At 40.6% G+C, this 17,716-nt stretch overlaps 1 long non-coding RNA gene across 2 annotated transcripts in view; it reads left to right on the forward strand.

Moving 5' to 3' along the window:
- The first annotated feature begins 2,888 nt into the window (after nt 1-2,888).
- Nucleotides 2,889-17,716, forward strand: part of LOC116642811 — a 77,164-nt gene continuing 62,336 nt past the window's right edge. For both annotated transcript variants that reach the window (XR_004301390.1, XR_004301391.1), the window contains exon 1: nt 2,889-3,225. This is a non-coding gene — a long non-coding RNA (uncharacterized LOC116642811). The remainder of the gene's footprint in view (nt 3,226-17,716) is intronic.

The following is a 17,716-nucleotide window of genomic DNA, read 5'->3' on the forward strand; positions in this document are numbered from 1 at the left end:
AGCCCCCCATGGGACTCCATCCCAGGACCCTGAGATCATGACCTGAGCTAAGGCAGAGACTTAACTGAGCCACGCAGGCACACCAACCAGAACATTTTTTAAATAAATGCTCCACTAGTCTAACTGGATAGTGAGAAATGGTAAGAGCTGGATAAATCTAAAATAAATAAATAAATAAATAAATAAATAAATAAATAAATAAATAAAAAGCAACAAAGAATAAAGCCTAGACTTGGTCCAAAACAGTGAAAACTTCAAAATGAGTTAGGACATTTCAAAAGGAAAACGAGGCAGGAGGATCTTCTGTTTTGTGATCTGCAAGATCCCACTCTGTTCAGCAGTATTTCCATTGTTCTCTGGGATGCACTGTAGTTTCTTTGGCAACCTGTAAACCTTGGCCTCTGTACGTTGCTCTAATGGGAAAGATGAGTTACGTTAGGAGTAGCATCCTAAATAACATCTAACTAGAAAATGAACATAAGAGAGTACAGAATGAAAACAATTATGATGCTGAAGTTCCTAATCAAGCCAATTCAAAAAATGTGCATTATTTCAGCATTATACACATACATTAAATAGTTTACATTGAGTGAACTTTTTCACAATTTTTAAAATACCTTTTTTTTCCACATCAAAACAATATGGGACACTGAAATAAGCAGAAACAAGGACATCTTTCATGTCTGCGAATTATAACAATCTGCGAATATTAGAATGTGCAATTATTGAACACATTGAAAGCTGAAGTGTTAAGATGGGATTTAGCGATGAGTTTTTGGAATCTGGGCCAGGCCTTACTCTCCAGAAGGAGGTGGGTAATGACGTATAGTGTCAAAGATATGTGAGGGGCAGAAAGCAAGGAACCAGTGTATATATTCTCGTATGGAACACTACAGATCCACAAAATTCTTCCATGTTAAATGCACAATCCTAGATTTACCATCTGGGGTCCGCTGTCCCTAACCAGAACCCTTTGCACTTGTCCATTATATTTTCCTCCACACTTTTACACATGTTTTGTTCTTCTGCCACTTCCTGAAGGCCGCCGTGGCTCTAGTCTGCTGTCACTCACACTTTCCCTGCTCTCTTGAACATCCCCTCCCTCTTCTACTTGTTTATCCACATCAAACCCAACCTCTGTAAGCCCAGAGGGTAGCTCATATGCTTTAATCCAACCTTTTCCAGCCATTTTGTTTAAGGGGTAAAATCTTTCTCTTTTGAATTCCTATAAAATACTTATATGTACAGTCCATATCACAATCACATGCTGCCTTTTGACATGTCTTCTGTTGTCTTGAACTCATATTTGCATTTTGAACAATTATTTTCATTTACTTTTTATAAATTTCAGTTAGGATATTAAAATTGGATCATTAAGTCTTGAGGCCAAGGTCCGTGACTGATATATTTACTTTATAGTTTCCACAGAAGTCAGAACAGTGTTTTGCAAACATCCATTTACAACTGCTAGCTTCCTTTTTCAGAGCCTCCTGGACCTGCTAAATTTCCTGTACAGAACTACTGTAGGGAGGAGTTGTCTTCAGACTCTCCAAACTCTTTTGCATCAGGTAGAGACACATCTGATTTTTTTTTTTTAATTTTGGTTTGTAAAGTTACTCAAGGATCCTTCCATCTCTCCTCAGACTCTAGCAATGTAGATTTTACTCCAGGGTGAAAACCAGCTGTGATGGCACAGGGAAGGGGGGGCACTCGAGCTGGGAGTGTCCTGACCCCTTGGCCTGCCCAGGACAGTGTTTCGTGGTTCTCAACTTCCTTTTTGTCCTGTTTGTTTACTTTTTACCTTCCCTTGTTACCTTTATTTGCTCGTATCACAAAGCATGGAATCTAATCGGCAGGAGCAGATTTTGGTTTTGCTCCTGTGATGCGCTGTGTGCTCTCGATACAGCGGAGCCCTGAATGGGCACAAACTCCCAGTCAGGTGTGTTTTATTGTCTCACTTAATAGATGAGACCGTGGGGCTCAGAGAGGGTGTTACCTGCGATGTCAAAACTAACATTGCAAGATTGGTGATGTTTTGTTTTGTTTTAAAAGAATATGACATTTGTTGCACATTGATCACAAAAATAAGCCTCTCTAAATTGGAACCAAGAGCTCTCCTTTTATCCCACTCCAGGTGCCCCAGGCCTTCCCACTCCAGTGCCAGTAAAAACACCATTTCCAGTATCCTGCAGTTTTAGGAATGTATGCATAAAAAGAACAAAAGGTGGTAATTGGTGAGGCTTTATGAAACATAAGAACACTGTGGGATGAGTTGGGGCTATCGTCATTTTGAAGCTAGGTACCCTGGCCATATTTTCTTTTTTTTTTCCCCCCTGGTTTTCAAGCCCTCCCACCGCTGTTGGGCTCCTGTGTTTAGAATTTGTGCGAGTAGTCGAATTTGACAGGTGTTGATCATCTGGGTTTCAGAAAGGGAGCACGTGAAAGGGTTTGCTATAATGACAAGAAATTATGGAGCAGCGATATTCAGTGTGATGCAGCACAAAATCCTCTCCGTGAGAGCTGAAACTGCTTCAAGCCACAGCAGTGTCGGGCTGTGTGGAACCGTCACCGGCTACCTTTAGTGATAACGTTGCTAGGATATGAAACTCCAAACGCACTGTTAGTGTGAAAGTGGGATTTCATATTTGGGGAGAAAAGAGAAAAAGAAGAAAGAAAAAGGAAAAAAAAAGAAAGAAAGAAAAGAAAAGTCAGGAAAACAGTCAGTCCCTGGTGCTTTTCCTGGGCATAGAGGCACAGGGATGACATCACCAGCAGCCTATCAGAGCTCTCCAGCTTTGTTCAGGTTCCGAAGCCATGTCATCATCACCGATGTAGCCCAGAAATGAAAATAGAACCATCTCTAAATATACAACAATGAGAGTCAAGCATTGCTTTAAAAGGATGAGAGAACCAAGAAAAACTCCTTAAATCATAGCGTCTTCCTTTCATCAAGTATACATAAATCTAGAATTTTGGCTCCTGGAGCCACTAACCTTGATATTTAATTTAGTGTGCTTGAGACTTTCCAAACTGGCAGTCAAAACTAATTAATACACAACTGAGACCACCACCCAGTCGTTCCGGTTTGCCCCCGGATATGGGAGAGAGGCAGGCCGACTCTTCCCTAAAAGGCAGCTGTGGAGTGGGATCATGGCTGCAGTGTCAAGGGGACAGTCTGCCTGGTTTGGGGCCGACATGGGAATATAGGGCTCCCCAGCAAGGTGGGTAAGTGGCTGTCATTGTCAATATGTTTCACTTAGCTAAAAGCACAGTTTACAGTTGTTGAAGTTTGATTGATCTGTTGATAAACACTAATGTTTTCCAGTTGACAATTTCTCCATGTTAATTTCTTTAACGCTGGCAGACCTGCCTGGCAGGGCCCTATAAATAGTATCAGTGTCATCATCCTTTTTAAGTTATTAATGAGCCATCGTGTTTCAAGGGGCTGGGATCTGGGGACAGGTTGTGCTTGACTGCAGTTTCTGACATTGATACGTTAGTGTTTGGAACTTGGTTGAGATGAGAACATGTTTCTTAAAAAAATTAGTGCACTGGCCAAATGCATCCATAACAAAAGAGAGTTGTTTATAATTAGTGACTAATTAAACTTTGGAGAGAGGACTAAACCGCCCAGCCCCTACACACAGCATGTCCTTGATACTGGGGCATTAGTAGCGTCCCCACCTCACCTGCAGCCGCCCTCTGCTTTCTTTGCTACCTCTCTCTACACATACCCTGTTATCACGGAGATAAATGAATGCCTGATTCGGAATCAGCTCCAGCCCAGACTGTTCCGTCTGCCAAATGGTGACAAGGGGCCAGAGCAGACTTCTCCAATTAGCAGAGTCCCCCATCAGGCGGCTGGACACACTGCGTTTATGTTTTCGGACAGCACGGCTGCAGCAGCCGAGCCTCTGGCTGAGGTCTCCTGCACTGGTAAACATGAGTCTAAAAGTAAGACAGACAAATGGACAAGGTAGCATGATATCTTTTGATGACATTCTCGCAGTCCAACTCTTCTTGCTCCTTTGAAGTGATTCCAACGAGCACTGAAGGCATGCACAGTAATGATGGTAGAGATGGCTTGCATTCCGGTGGCAGGAATGCTGGATAGGTGCATTGCTTCTAAAGGGCACCAATACGAACAGGACACCTGACCAACCTAGGTTTCTTATCACAATAACTCAGGTATTTCTCTAGTCTTGAACTCTTGCATTGCACAGAAGTGACCCTTTGCTGGACCAGGATTTTCTGTTTAAATGCTTGTGCCCAAATCTTTCATAATTACCCTATTTCCTTCACTTTGAATACCTAATTTCTAATTATATCTATCTGTTTTCTTCAGAGTTGATTTTGGATCCCTGACTCATGAGTAAACACATTGCTATTCTGGTTTTAAAAGTTCCTATATGTATTTTCAAAATAATTTAAAATAAATTTGTCCCCATTCAACATACTACATTCAGAAGATCCTGCTCAGATATCCTAACTTAAGGGAATGCAGGGGCTGATGGTCTGGTGTCTCAGTCCCAACATATGAGGCCTGACACCTTAGGAGCATGGAAATACAGAGAAGAACGTACAGAAGAAGAATTTAGTGTCCACTAAGGAGATTTAGCTCAGCTGAACCAAGTAAAAACAAGCTTTTAGTTTCTCAGCTGGGTCTGACTACTTCTCATTTCTTAGCAAGGGAACTCAGCAAAAATAACTTAGGAAAAATGGCAAAGCTGATAAAACTTTTTTTGTAACAATAATCTAGTTAAGTTACTTACCGTCCAAAGAATATTATGGAAAATTTAGGTTGGTGCCTTTCTGTAAACCAACAACTTCCAGCATATAATGGTTAGCCAGAAACTGGAACCAAAGAAATAAATATCTGAGTTTGACAATATTAATTATATTTAGAAGCGTTGAAAGGTATTTTTGAAAATTAAAGTTATTAATCTGTTTGGTTATAATGAGAAATGAATTTGTATTACTGAGATTTGCTTCCTTATATAGGAAGATAATTTGAGATATTTAAGGAATAAATTCAAATTAATGAAAATTAGCAGATCCAAACATCATATTGCAGGAGGCTTGATTAAAGTTGAGATGTGATTATAAAACAATAGCAGATAGAAGGAAGAGATGAAGTGGAGGAGAAGCAGTTGTGTTCATTTTTTTCTTGGGTGGATTCTGAGTGGCTGTCAGGGTGACTCAACAATTAGAATTGCCAGAAGATCTGAGTGATGGCAGCCTTACTGGGACAGCTATGTCCTCACCAGGAAACTAATGTGAAGAAGACATACTACACTCCACTAAGCTTGTTTAAAGGAAAAACAGAAGTAGTCTCAGATAGCCACTGTCCATTCCTTAAGCATTACTACCAGAAAATCGTCCAGAGCAATCATTGACAGCTAAGAGGCTATGGAGTTGGCAAAAGAAACTGTGAAACACTAAAGAGGAGTCAAGTGGTTATATTTACTTGGTCCAAAAAACTAACAATATGATTGCATATGTGAATTCCATAAAAATCCCTGAAAGGGTAAGGAAAACTTGACATAATTCAGAATAACAGAGAATGATATGGATAGCACACGGAGCATGTGACTACAAATTCAGAGACATGGTGACTACAGAAGCCAAATATCTGGACTTTCTTGTTGCTCATCTTCAAAATGAGAGGTGTAATGAATGATCTATATTAACATTGATGGCCTTGATACGGTATTATTTTGTGTTTAACTATCGAGATACATCTATAAACCTGTGTTATATGTGTACATATATATATTTAATTTGTATATAGCTATCTAAATTATACCATATATAATATAGACAGATATATTTGTGCATTACATATGTATAAAAAAATGCATGGCCAATCTGGTAGAAAACCCTTTCTCTAAAACTTAAAGTATAGTTAACCAGTTATAAGCAGCCTCTTTATAGCTATAGTTTTAATGTATCTTATGACAATATCCAAAGGCAGTCCATCTTTCTACATTTCAGAATACATTTCTCCACCCCCAAATTCTGTCCAGATTTGATTAACATATCTCTTCTCAGTTGTAGAACAATTTAAAACAATTGAAACAGGCAAGGGAAAATCTGCCTTAGGGAGCTTTATTCCATCAGCTAAGGTTCCATGATTCAAGGTAACGCTCTAGGTGAAACTGGACTTAGCCAGGTAGGTTTTTTGAGAGGGAGGGGAGGAGGTATACTCTCTGTACTAATCTCTCTTGGCCTTGATCTGAAGAAGAACTTCTTTTGCTCAACAGGACCACAGATAGTGTTATAGGGCCTGAGCCTTTCCTTTCTCTTCATCGGAGCACTCACCAGCAACTGTAAATCAACAGTAATCCTATTCCTGGTACCATGGAAAGAAACCCCCAATAGGTTTCTTCTAATAGTTCAAATTTTAAGATAAAAAGGACAAGTTACAAAGAAAGAAATGTCATTAGGGATTTAAAATTTGTTTTGTTAAATACATTCTCTGGCTGTAGGCTCTGGTCATTACTTATCCAGACTATTATCCACACCAGCTCTTTGGAAAGAAATGTCCTACATGCCTGAGAGAACAAACATCTATGTGTTGACTCATACTCACACTGCCTGTTGTTACAATGTCCTCTTCTTAGTGAGTGCAGTAGTCAGCCCATTTGCTACCTTTCTAGGAGAGCAGGGCATTGACCTCTGACATAGGCGTCCCTGTCCATGAAAGCAGGTATTCTCCTATCCCCTCCTCGTTGTGGTACACTGTTCACAGATCCCTCCTCACCTAGCAAAGACACTACATGGGCCGCTCAATTTCCCCTGGCCTGGGGCACCTGGGTGGCTCAGTCGTTAAGCATCTGCCTTCAGCTCAGGTCATGATCCTGGGGTCCTGGGATCGAGCCCCACATCGGGCTCTCTGCACAGCGGACAGGCTGCTTCTCCCTCTCCCACTCCCCCTGCTTGTGTCCCCTCTCTCATGGTGTCTCTCTCTGTCAAATAAATAAATAAATAAATAAAATTCTTAAAAAAAAAAAATTCCCCTGGCCTGAAATACCACTCACACATGAACATTTCCCTTCAGATATTACCCATGCTGTCTTATTACCCACTTTTAAGTTGACAGTGACCAAAGGTGGTGATGATACACACAATGAATCAATGATTACACCATCTTCAAAGAATTCAAAGAATGATACAGTTATAGGCAGCCAACTGCCCTGATTGAAGCAGAAATAAGGCTACCAGAGTGCTTAGAATAGTTGCTCAATAAAAACTAGGGGCGTGCGTGTGTGTGTGTGTGTGTGTGTAAAATTGTAAAGTGGGTCAATATTTTCTAATGAAGAACTGAAAGAGGAGAAAAGGATTTCAGTTTAACACCTTATTGTGCAGAAACTCAATCTCATTTAATCCAAGTTTTATAGCATTTGCTATTTAATTCTGATCTGAATTAATGTCTATTATCATTATAAATAAAGATTTGTTAAATACCAGATAAATGTTGTTTTGGAAACTATAAATGTTGACAAGATATATACTAGTCTGGGTGGTATTCTATTGTGTAGCAAAGAGAGTGTCTCCAGAAATTTTACCTAAATCTAGAAAAAGATTCATGGTGAGTTCAATTATAGAATGACTGGCTAATTCCTATCACTTGTTTTACCTATTAAGCTCTCCACACAGACTTTAGAGGTGTTCTAATGAATACCCTGCCAGAATTTCAGTGTAATGTGATTTGTATTAGAACCATTTAAGGAGAGTCCTGCAAAGGAAGGTTGCTACCATTTGTTCTTATTATGTGTATAGAAGGACACAAAGAAGATGTGTTATCTAGTAATTTTTCTATGATTTTGGTACATTGGCTCACATGGATGCCAGTTGGGAAATTTCCCAACAGTGTAGACATTGTGTATTATGGGAAATGGACGGCTGGTAGACACTGTTGTGTGTTAAGGCCTCTTCTATCCTGTGAGTGGCATATATTTAGACACTGCCAAAGCCTCAGGATAAAACACAACCTTAAAACCTTCCACTCCAAAATATAAACTGCATGCTCCCTCAAGCCAAAGCCTTCCTGGAATACTATATGCATTATTGATTTCCCTCTTCTCTGAGCTCCCAAAGCTCTTAAGTCTGTATCACCCCATTAAGAATGCTTTCATATACCATCTTGTACTATTAACTAATTGTTTCATGTGTATTGGCCTTGTTCAATTTGATTGTTAGTACCTCTTGAGTAGAAACCCTTCTTCCTCTTTTTACCATCCATCACCAAGAAAATCCTTGGAATGTAATTGACACAAATAACTCATTGAATTACTGGCTAACTGATTAAAACACCTGAATTAACAAATTATATCTTAAATTTGAGTTATGCTTCTGGTTTTGGCTGGGTTTCAATAGGAGGATGATATAATGAAGTGGTCCTTCATTATATCAGAAATTAAAATGATACCTCAAATGTCATCCAGCTGCCAGGTAGTCTATTCCCAAAGAACACTAAGTTGTTATTTAAAAAAAAAAAAAATGGCTTGTCTTCCCAGGGAAAAATTTGAGAATATGAACATAATTACAGAAATAATCTAGAACTCAGAAAATTGCCATTGAAGAAAATTAAGGGGATTTCAACTCAAGTTACTAGGTTCAGTATTTACCTCCATGCAAAACAACCCTGTGAGTGTTCAACTCTTCAGTGTCAGGCACGATAAGAGTCTCTATCTTTAATAAGTCACATAAATGAGTGTTAATGTGGTTCTGCTGTAGAAGCATAATGTTATATATGAGGTGTTATGCAAGTACAGAGAGTCAAGGGTGGGGGGAATCAACCAAATGAACTCAAAGAAAGGGATAGGAATAAAGGGGGTGTTTACAGAAGAAGTATAGCCAAGGTTAAGGGGACAAACAAGGCCATGTTGAAGCATGCAGGGGCTAGCCACTATTAGATGCTGATATCATTTCTAGACTTGGAGAACCAGGGAGGGGAAATAGTGTTACAGGAATTCAACGAGAGCTGCCACCACGGAGAACGAGCCGCTCAGAAGGGACTGTAGTCGGGTAGATGCAAATACTGCCAGAGATGTGATTTGAAGCAGAAGGAAGAGGGGAGGAACCTCTTGGAAAGGGAGTAGATTGGAGCAGGTCTTTGAGGAAGGAAAAGCAAAGACATCCAGGAGTGGTAGGAGGTGCTGCTCACCACAATACTTTGGTGAGATGGTCCTTATTAGAAATATCTGATGTCTGGGTAGTATTATTCATCCACAGAGGAGAGCCCTCAACATTTCTAAAGACACTCCTGTCAGATCATCCTTATGAAAGAAGAGGACAGATTTGATGCCGCATTTCTGACAGCTTCTTCTTCTCTCTCTTTTTTTGAAGTAGGTTCCACACCCACTGTGGGGCTTGAAATTACGACCCTGACAAGAGTCACGTTCTGTACCAACTAAGCCAGCCAGGCACCCCTTTTTTGTTTGTTTCCTTTGTGTGTTTTTTTTTAAAGCAGTCTCTATGCCCAACATGGGTGTCAAACTCAAGACCCTGAGATCAGGAGTCACGTGCTCTTACCAACTGAGCCAGCCAGGCGCCGCTGATAGTTTCTTTTATAAGTGAGTCTGCAGCCTCTAAACATGCCTTTTTTTTTCTCCATGAATGCCTCCCGCTCTTCTCTCCCAAAATGCTTCCCTTCTGCCTCTCCACCCATAACAATTCTCACCATGGCTCAAGATCTCACCATATAGTACCGTCCCAATGAGCCTCTCCAGTTCACCCCTATTCTGATTCATCTCTCCTCTAAACTATAAGACTCACTGCATATAGGGCTTGCTGGCTAATTAATCATATACTACTTACATTGCTCATACTGTTTCTTTGTATTATTATTTAACTTTTCATGCGTACATATCATCTTCCTATCTAAGAAAATGTTGAAAAAGTAATTTTACAAGGCCGATTCAATTCAGTGCACTGAAGACTATCCGGTGCCCGTGTGGTAATACACTCTTTGCGGCCCCACCTGCAAATAGAGTCACTGGTAGCTCTTTGGGATTTAGGGGATAGTTAATGAAGATAGCCTTGTAATTTGATTTTTAAATGTGAAAAATGCTTCTGGTATAATAATGCACTCTCTATTTTCTCATACTGATGGGAAGAAAGAGAACATTTTCATCTAACAAGGAGTATCAAAACTATGGGTGTAGATACAGTGATGCTCTGGAAAGGAGGATATCGAGACAGGACCCAGCATTGTGAAGAATGCTAGAATCAATAAGAGGGTATGACCTAGGTGCCTGGGCAGTGCTCAGCAAGGCTTTCTTTCTAGGGCTTTCTAGAGCTACCATGTTTCTTTAAATGAGTTGCTTTGCCAGGCTTTCAATGCAGAACCATTCAGGGAGTAAAACCAGTTATAGACTGGGAAGAAGCTAAGGTTTCTGGTCCAAAGACATCAATCAGTTGACATCCTAAATTAGAAAGGCTAGAGCACATAGGAATTGGTATGAAGGGTAAAATATAGAGTGAGAAAATACCCTGCAGTGCAGAGAGGTATGAAGCAGTTTGGGACAAGTCCCAGGAATTTGATTTTTGATTGGCAGGTAAGCCTGAATGGGAGAATTACTACAGAAAAAACATGCAAATAAACCAAGGTCCTTGAATTTTTAAATTATCATCAAAATGTTTTTCCTGCATGGGACACATAGATGAATACATTGGTAAATTATTTAGAAAAAGTACAATAATGGGCTTTAAATTTATAATGATTATTTGCCCTGTAATAAGGTCTGTTCCTTAAGTATACATTATGTGTTTGCTGCAGCCCTGCGTGGTTGCTGCCCGTCTCCACCCTTACACCAGGCACCACATTAAAGGTGGACTCTGGCTCTCTCTTGCTGTTCACAGCCTTAGTTCTGAACCATTGGTCTTGACCCATTTTTTGTGCCACATTCCAGACTGCCTTTGATCATCTCAGCCTCGGCCCCCATTGCCCGTTCTCTCCTTTCTAGCATCACCTTGCCTCACCCTTTATCCTTGATGTGTTGCACTAGCATTCCTTGTTCTCCCCCCAGTGATGCTAACTCCACTGCCGTGGGTAAATGCTCCTCCTCTTACGACCAGGTCCCGGAACCCCGTAGATCAGTGCTGTTCCCTTCAGTCTCCTGTAACTTTTGCTCCCTCCCACCAGGTAGCACACCCTTTCTGTTCATCTTCAAAATGGGCACCAGGAATATTGTCAAGTAGCATACAGCTCTCCATTTCCCTGTGATGAAGGGAATGCCCCATTCTTCCCTGTATCCTGTTAGTACCTATCAAAAGTTTGAACACATGTTGAGAGCCTGAGACATGTTTCATAATTTATTCATACATTAAAGAAACCTCTAGAACACAAGGGCAGATGGAGTTGTAGAAATGGAAAGTCGGTGAAAAAGCAAACTGCTGATTTTGCAGCTTCACGTCAACATAGGCTTTTTGTTGATTGTTAGCAAACTGGCTTTTAGGTGTGGAAATGAATCAGTGACAGTAGACACTGGAGAGGAAAAGCAGCAGCAGGTTACCATAGGGCCAACATGTCCCAACGTAGGCTTGGACCATGGTCCTGCATCCTCCTCCTCTCATCTTGAGGGGTGGAGCCACATTCACTACCACGGCCTCTGCTCAGCTCAGCTCCTCCCTCACCAAACCAGCCTCCTGACTGGGCCTATACAGATCTCCTCTAAGTTCCCAGCACTGGCTTGTTCTAAATAGTTTTGTTCAGCAGCTAGTTTGGATGAGAAATTATCAGTTACTCTACCCTTTTATTATTTTCTCTTCTCAGATGGGGTTGTAACTCTCACAGCAGTCTTCATAGTTAGCCTCTGCAACATTGTTTCATATTTAAGAAATAAGAGGAAGAGGGAAAGTCATGGAATTTTTTTACATGGAAGTTTGGGCAAGAGATAATTGAAGACCCAGGCAGATTGAAACATGAGTACTCTACTGTCAAGAGCAGCATTAAAGTTTGCCACTTATAGAGATTTGAGAGACACTTAGGTAAGTGGTGTGATCTTAGTCCACAAACTGAGAAATATGGAAATAGTGCATTTCCCCCCCCTTAAATTCAACTTATTAAGAATTCCAAGCCACAGTTTGGCCATAATGGTAGGAAATTTAACCACATTCATTCTGGATTCTTTTTTTTTTTTTTTTTTAAGATTTTATTTATTGGGCGCCTGGGTGGCTCAGTTGGTTAAGCGACTGCCTTCGGCTCAGGTCATGATCCTGGAGTCCCTGGATCGAGTCCCACATCGGGCTCCCTGCTCGGCAGGGAGCCTGCTTCTCCCTCTGACCCTCCCCCTCTCATGTGCTCTCTCTCTCTCTCATTCTCTCTGTCTCAAATAAATAAATAAAATCTTTAAAAAAAAAAAAAAAGATTTTATTTATTTATTTGACAGAGAGACACAGCGAGAGAGGGAACACAGGCAGGGGGAGTGGGAGAGGGAGAAGCAGGCTTCCCACTGAGCAGGGAGCCTGACGTGGGACTCGATCCCAGGACCCTGGGATCACAACCTGAGCCGAAGGCAGACGCTTAACGACTGAGCCACCCAGGCATTTGCCCTATTACATGTTGCACATTATAAAAATGACTTCTGGTCTTTGGTCACCTGCCCATTCAAATTCTTACCTAAGTCATAATGCCACATTAAATTGGGAAAGACATTAAGAAATAAGTAAGGTATGCCTCCAAATGTATTGGGGTCATTTGGACAATATATTCAAATATATTGACTTTTTTGTCCTCCTGCCTATTCCAAAAGGTATAAAGACTTTAGAAAGAGATTTAAGTCAGAAATAGAGCTATTGGCCATTTCTGAGACTTGTGATTTGGTTTTCTTTGCTAGTTTAATAGGGTAAAATAATTATTAATCAAGAAGCTTCAGCCATTGAGGGTATGATCATAAATCAACTTAGTAAATGTTCTTATATGTAGTTCAGGAATTTGCTGAAGTTGAACTTAGGACATCAATATCACTGGAAGTTTTGTTTTGTTTTTTTGCTTAAACAACAGAAATGTATTGTCTCCAGTGCTGGAGGCTTGAAGTCCAAGACCAAAGTCTCAGCAGGATTTGTTTCTTATGAAGGCTGTAAGGAAGCATCTGTTCCATGCCTCTCCTCTAGTGTCTGGTGGTTTACTGGCAATTGTTGGCATCCTTGGCTTGTCAAAGCATTGCCCTGACGTCTGCTGTCTTCATATAGCATTTCCTCTGTGTGCTTCTTGTCTATCTCTGTGTCCTCATTGGAAGTAATTTTGACTCTTTTGAGAAGGACACACCTTAGCCATTAATTTATATATATATATATATATATATATTTTTTTTTTTTTTTTTTTTTTTTTTCCTCTAAGTAAAGAGATAACTCTTTGAGAAGATTCACTGTGTCTATAGATTTTGGAATTCCTTCAACATCCCAGAGTGTTTAGTAAATACTTCAGAAATAGACTGGGGACAAAACAAACAACCCCCCCCCCCAAAAAAAAAAAAAAAAAATCAAAACATTGTATGGAATGTGTTTCAGTCAACTTGATTATTTTGTTACAACTCATATCCAACTTGTATATTTACCCTAGTTCAAACAAATCCAATGAGAAGACGTGTAAACCCAATAGTATTATCTCACCATAAACATGTTACTTTCTTTATCTTCTTCTTAAGTGTAAACTTGCCCATATTTAAAATGACTCTGTGTCACCTGATGTGGAAAGATGCCTTGTAAGGGGAAAATGGCTGCAAATACCACAAGCCATAATATTAAGGTGCCCAGATGAGTCTTGGAGCCCCTGCCAGGCAATGACTGGAGAGAGATAAATAGGGCCAGGGGCTGTAAATAGGAATAGTGTTTGAAGTTCAGCTGACTCTAATTGTCATAGGTTAAAGCAAGTACTCATCCTCCTAGAGATTGTCTTTTTCTCTAAAACTTATCATTCTTAACCACAGGTTTTGATAAAAGTGAGTTTGAATTGTGGTTCTATGTCACAACCAAAGAGCCCCTGGAGAACTTAGGATGCTTGGACTTGAGGGCCTAGGGAGTTGTTAACCTATTGATCCCGTAAGGGAATTGTGTACATTTGTCCACGGGACCCAGAACAGCACACTCTGCTGGAATGTTCTGCATTCTTGCTAGTGGCAGTATAAAAGTTGCTCAGCCTTTCATGAGACCTGAAATTCTCAGACCTGGAAGTAGGTGAGGTCTTGAGAACTAGAGGTAAAAGGAGGACTAGGTGTGAAGAAGGGGGAGTAAACCTACCATCTAAGTTTAACAGGACACAGTTTGCAAACTTTACTTTGTCTCTACTTCCATGTTTTATAGTCTAAGGCTGTGTTCCACATTCACTGATCCTCAAAGGAGCAGTTCAGGTGTTTAAAAGCCTTGTGAAAGAGCCTTCCTGAGAACTGGGATTTGCCACTCTAGGAGGAAAGAGAGATAGAACTTTATTAGCATAATGCATCCACTCCCTCCCCCACCCTAGACCCTCAGAAAGTCAGTATTAACCTAGAGGGAGGCCAAGTAAAGGATGAACATCAGAACTGCGAGAAAAAAAGCAATTTTGGAGTGCATTAGCCCAGGCGGATAGGAGAAGAATGAGAGCTGTAGTCCAGGGGAAAATCAGAAATGAGGTTTTCTTTTCCTAAAACAAGAAGGGGAGACAATTACTGTGGACCTGGTTGGCAGGCTTGCTTTGAGATACTAATTCACGCTGAGCCTTACTCCTCACCCTGAAGGGTTGGTGGGGAAACAGGATTGTTGCTAGAGGGAAAATCAGAGCCCTGTTTCCTTAATGCCACCCCCCTCCCCCCTCAGCCATTCCCTGTGGAACTCCTTAATTCTGGATTTGCTTTAGGCATTCCACCCCACCAATACATAGCCTAGGGCACAGCTCTACTGATAAGCTTTGGGTAGTGGACTGGAGTGGGAGGAAGACTCCCCATAGGAAGAATGGAGGCCCGCAAATAAGAACATTTCTTCCTAGACAACTATAGAAATCTCTTGTAAGAGACCTGGACAGGCATTCCCTGATATAACAGCTTAAATTCACTAAGAAATAAGGCTAGAGTGTGGAACAAAATTGGAATCATTTTTTTCCAATATATTTTGCTGCCTATTGACCCCCCCACACACACACACCCGCATGTGCAATGGTTGGCTTTGGCAGTATCCTCCTAGGTTCGGTGTAAAGGTTCCTCATGTCCTAGGAAGTCATAGACTCCTTTGAGAGTAGGTTTGAAGCTGTGAATTCTTGTGGGTGGGAAGGACAATGGATAAGGGACAAAACCAAATGCACACAACATTTTGCATTCAATTTTTAGTGCATTAATAAGATCTTTGAAACCTGTTCTTCAATACCCTAAAGATTCCTGGATATGAGGGACACCTGGGTGGCTCAGTCAGCTAAGCCACCAACTCTAGATTTCAGCTCAGGTCATGATCTCAACCTGGGATCAAGCCGCTTGGGCTCTTTGCTTAGCAGGGAGTCTGTTTCTCTCCCTCTCCCTCTCTCTCTGCTCCTCCACCCCTCAAATAAATAAATAAATCTTAAAAAAAAAAAAAAAAAAGACTCTTGGATGTGAGGTTAAGACCCCTGTTCTAGACATGTACAAGCCCACTGATTCTGTGGAAATGTTTAAAATGCACTCAGCAATAGATCATTTTGCTCTAGTGGTTAAGGGTATGGAGCCAGCCTGCAAAGCAAGTGCTTCACAAAGCATTGATGGTCACACTTTATTGCACACTAGTAAGTGTCTAGCATCCTTGTGCCTATCCCTGCCCATCTCCATGAGACCTATAAGACAGGAGAAAAGACTATTCCAAATAAATTGACCTCACAGAAATTACAGGATAAGGTGAGGGAGGCAATACCAATGGACAAATTAGCTAATGTCGTAAGACAATAAGTGACGGTACTGCATGTTGTACAACAAATGTGTGTAGAGAGAGGACTATGTGGGGAAGACCAGGACTTCAGCAGTGCCCTAGGTAGGGAGTAGGATTTTAAGAGATGAGAGGACATTAAAAAACAAAAACAAAAAAACACAGAAAGATGTGAAAACACGCTAAGGTGGGAATGAGGCAGGCTGCAGAATAATCCTAACTATACTAATAGGATAATGGCAAGTAAACATGACAAGGTAGAGATATCCCTGAGAGATTCTTATTGTTTTGTTGAATGGATTATAAAGAACCCTGAGAGCTAGCCAGAGAATCATCAACTATATCCAAAGGAATGGGAAAACTATTTCAGGTTTCCAAAAAGGACCAACCTACAGTTTAATCTACTATAGAACTCATTGCCATTGGTCGATCACAAATCTAGGACGATGTGGCCAAGGGAAATTAAAAAAAAAAAAAAGTCTTTACCAACAAGGAGTAAAACCAAGTCTCATTTAATACAGGAGCCATGGATAACTTGGAAAGTTCAAACAAGAGTATTCAACATATTTCTTGCACTTAAAATGATTAATCGGTAATCATATTAATAAGTCAGGTTGTCACTCTAAAAACCCCCATGGAGAACTCCCACTGGAATGGAAGCTACATCCTGTAGCCTCACAATTGGGATGAAAATTGGACTCAATAATAGCAGAGGAAAGGAGAAATTAAATGTTATAAGCCTGATAGAAATGAGAGGGCATAGGCAATGAGAGTTGAAGAGCAAAAGGAAATTTAATAAAGGTAATGTAATAAGCTCTTCTGTCTGGCAGACACTGAAGGAGATGACTCCCCCACCCAAAGGAGAAGGGATGACAGGGATGTCTAGAGAGACTGATTATTCAAGGTAAGCTCAGAATATGTCCTGAATGAGCTAGCTACGATGGCAAAAAATGCCAGGGCTGGGGTACTGATGATATACCCGGTACACCTCTCCAGCATCCACTCCGTCTGCACTGCAGCTCGGCCTCTTATTATGTATTTTTAAATATCAACTCTAATGGGCAGCCTGGCCCTTACCCTTGTCCCACCCATGTCATTGCTCAATAAAAGAATTGCCTTAGTTCCTCACACCTGTCTGTCACTACATACTTTGGGACAAACCATTTTTATTCAACGCTCTTGCTCTACAATAACTCTAGGAAGTCGTTAAATCAGGAACTATTATCAACACTATACAGATGTGAAAATCGAAGTACAATATGTTAAGTGGGTTTTCCAAGGTTAGTTGTGGAGCTGGAATCTGAGGCTCCTGGTTCAGAGTTCTGCTAGTATACCTTCTTGTTTTCTCTAACAGTAGCAAGGGAAGCAATAAAGATTCTTTCCCCTCATGTTTCCAGTACAGGTCAGAGAGCAGGGCTCTGTGCTGCGAGCTATGTAGAATAAAGTGCCGTCATAGTAAAATCTGATTCAGATTTTACAGAGAGACATTTTGCATAACAAAGTCATTCTTGTATCCCAGGAGGAATGGTCTACAGTAATAGCATTTTGTGGATCTGTGTGCAACAAATAATCTACAATTAATAATGCTATATAATAAATGTTTTCTTTCTTGGCTGTTCATAAAACATGCAGTCTCCAAAATAAAATACTTATTGGTTTAATGCTTGATTATTGTTTAATTATGGCTTTTTAATAAAAAAAGCAATTGATGGAAGAGTATATTTTGTTAGAACCCTAGGTGTGGAAGGCACAATGTCCAGCTCTGTACCAGCCCAGCTCTTTCAAGTTTGGTTTCTGCTCTCAAGCATTACTGGTCAGCTCTCCTAATCTTTCCCAGCTTTCATGTATC

This window comes from Phoca vitulina, unplaced genomic scaffold, assembly GCF_004348235.1.
Source record: "Phoca vitulina isolate PV1807 unplaced genomic scaffold, GSC_HSeal_1.0 scaffold24, whole genome shotgun sequence".
Lineage (NCBI taxonomy): Eukaryota > Metazoa > Chordata > Mammalia > Carnivora > Phocidae > Phoca > Phoca vitulina.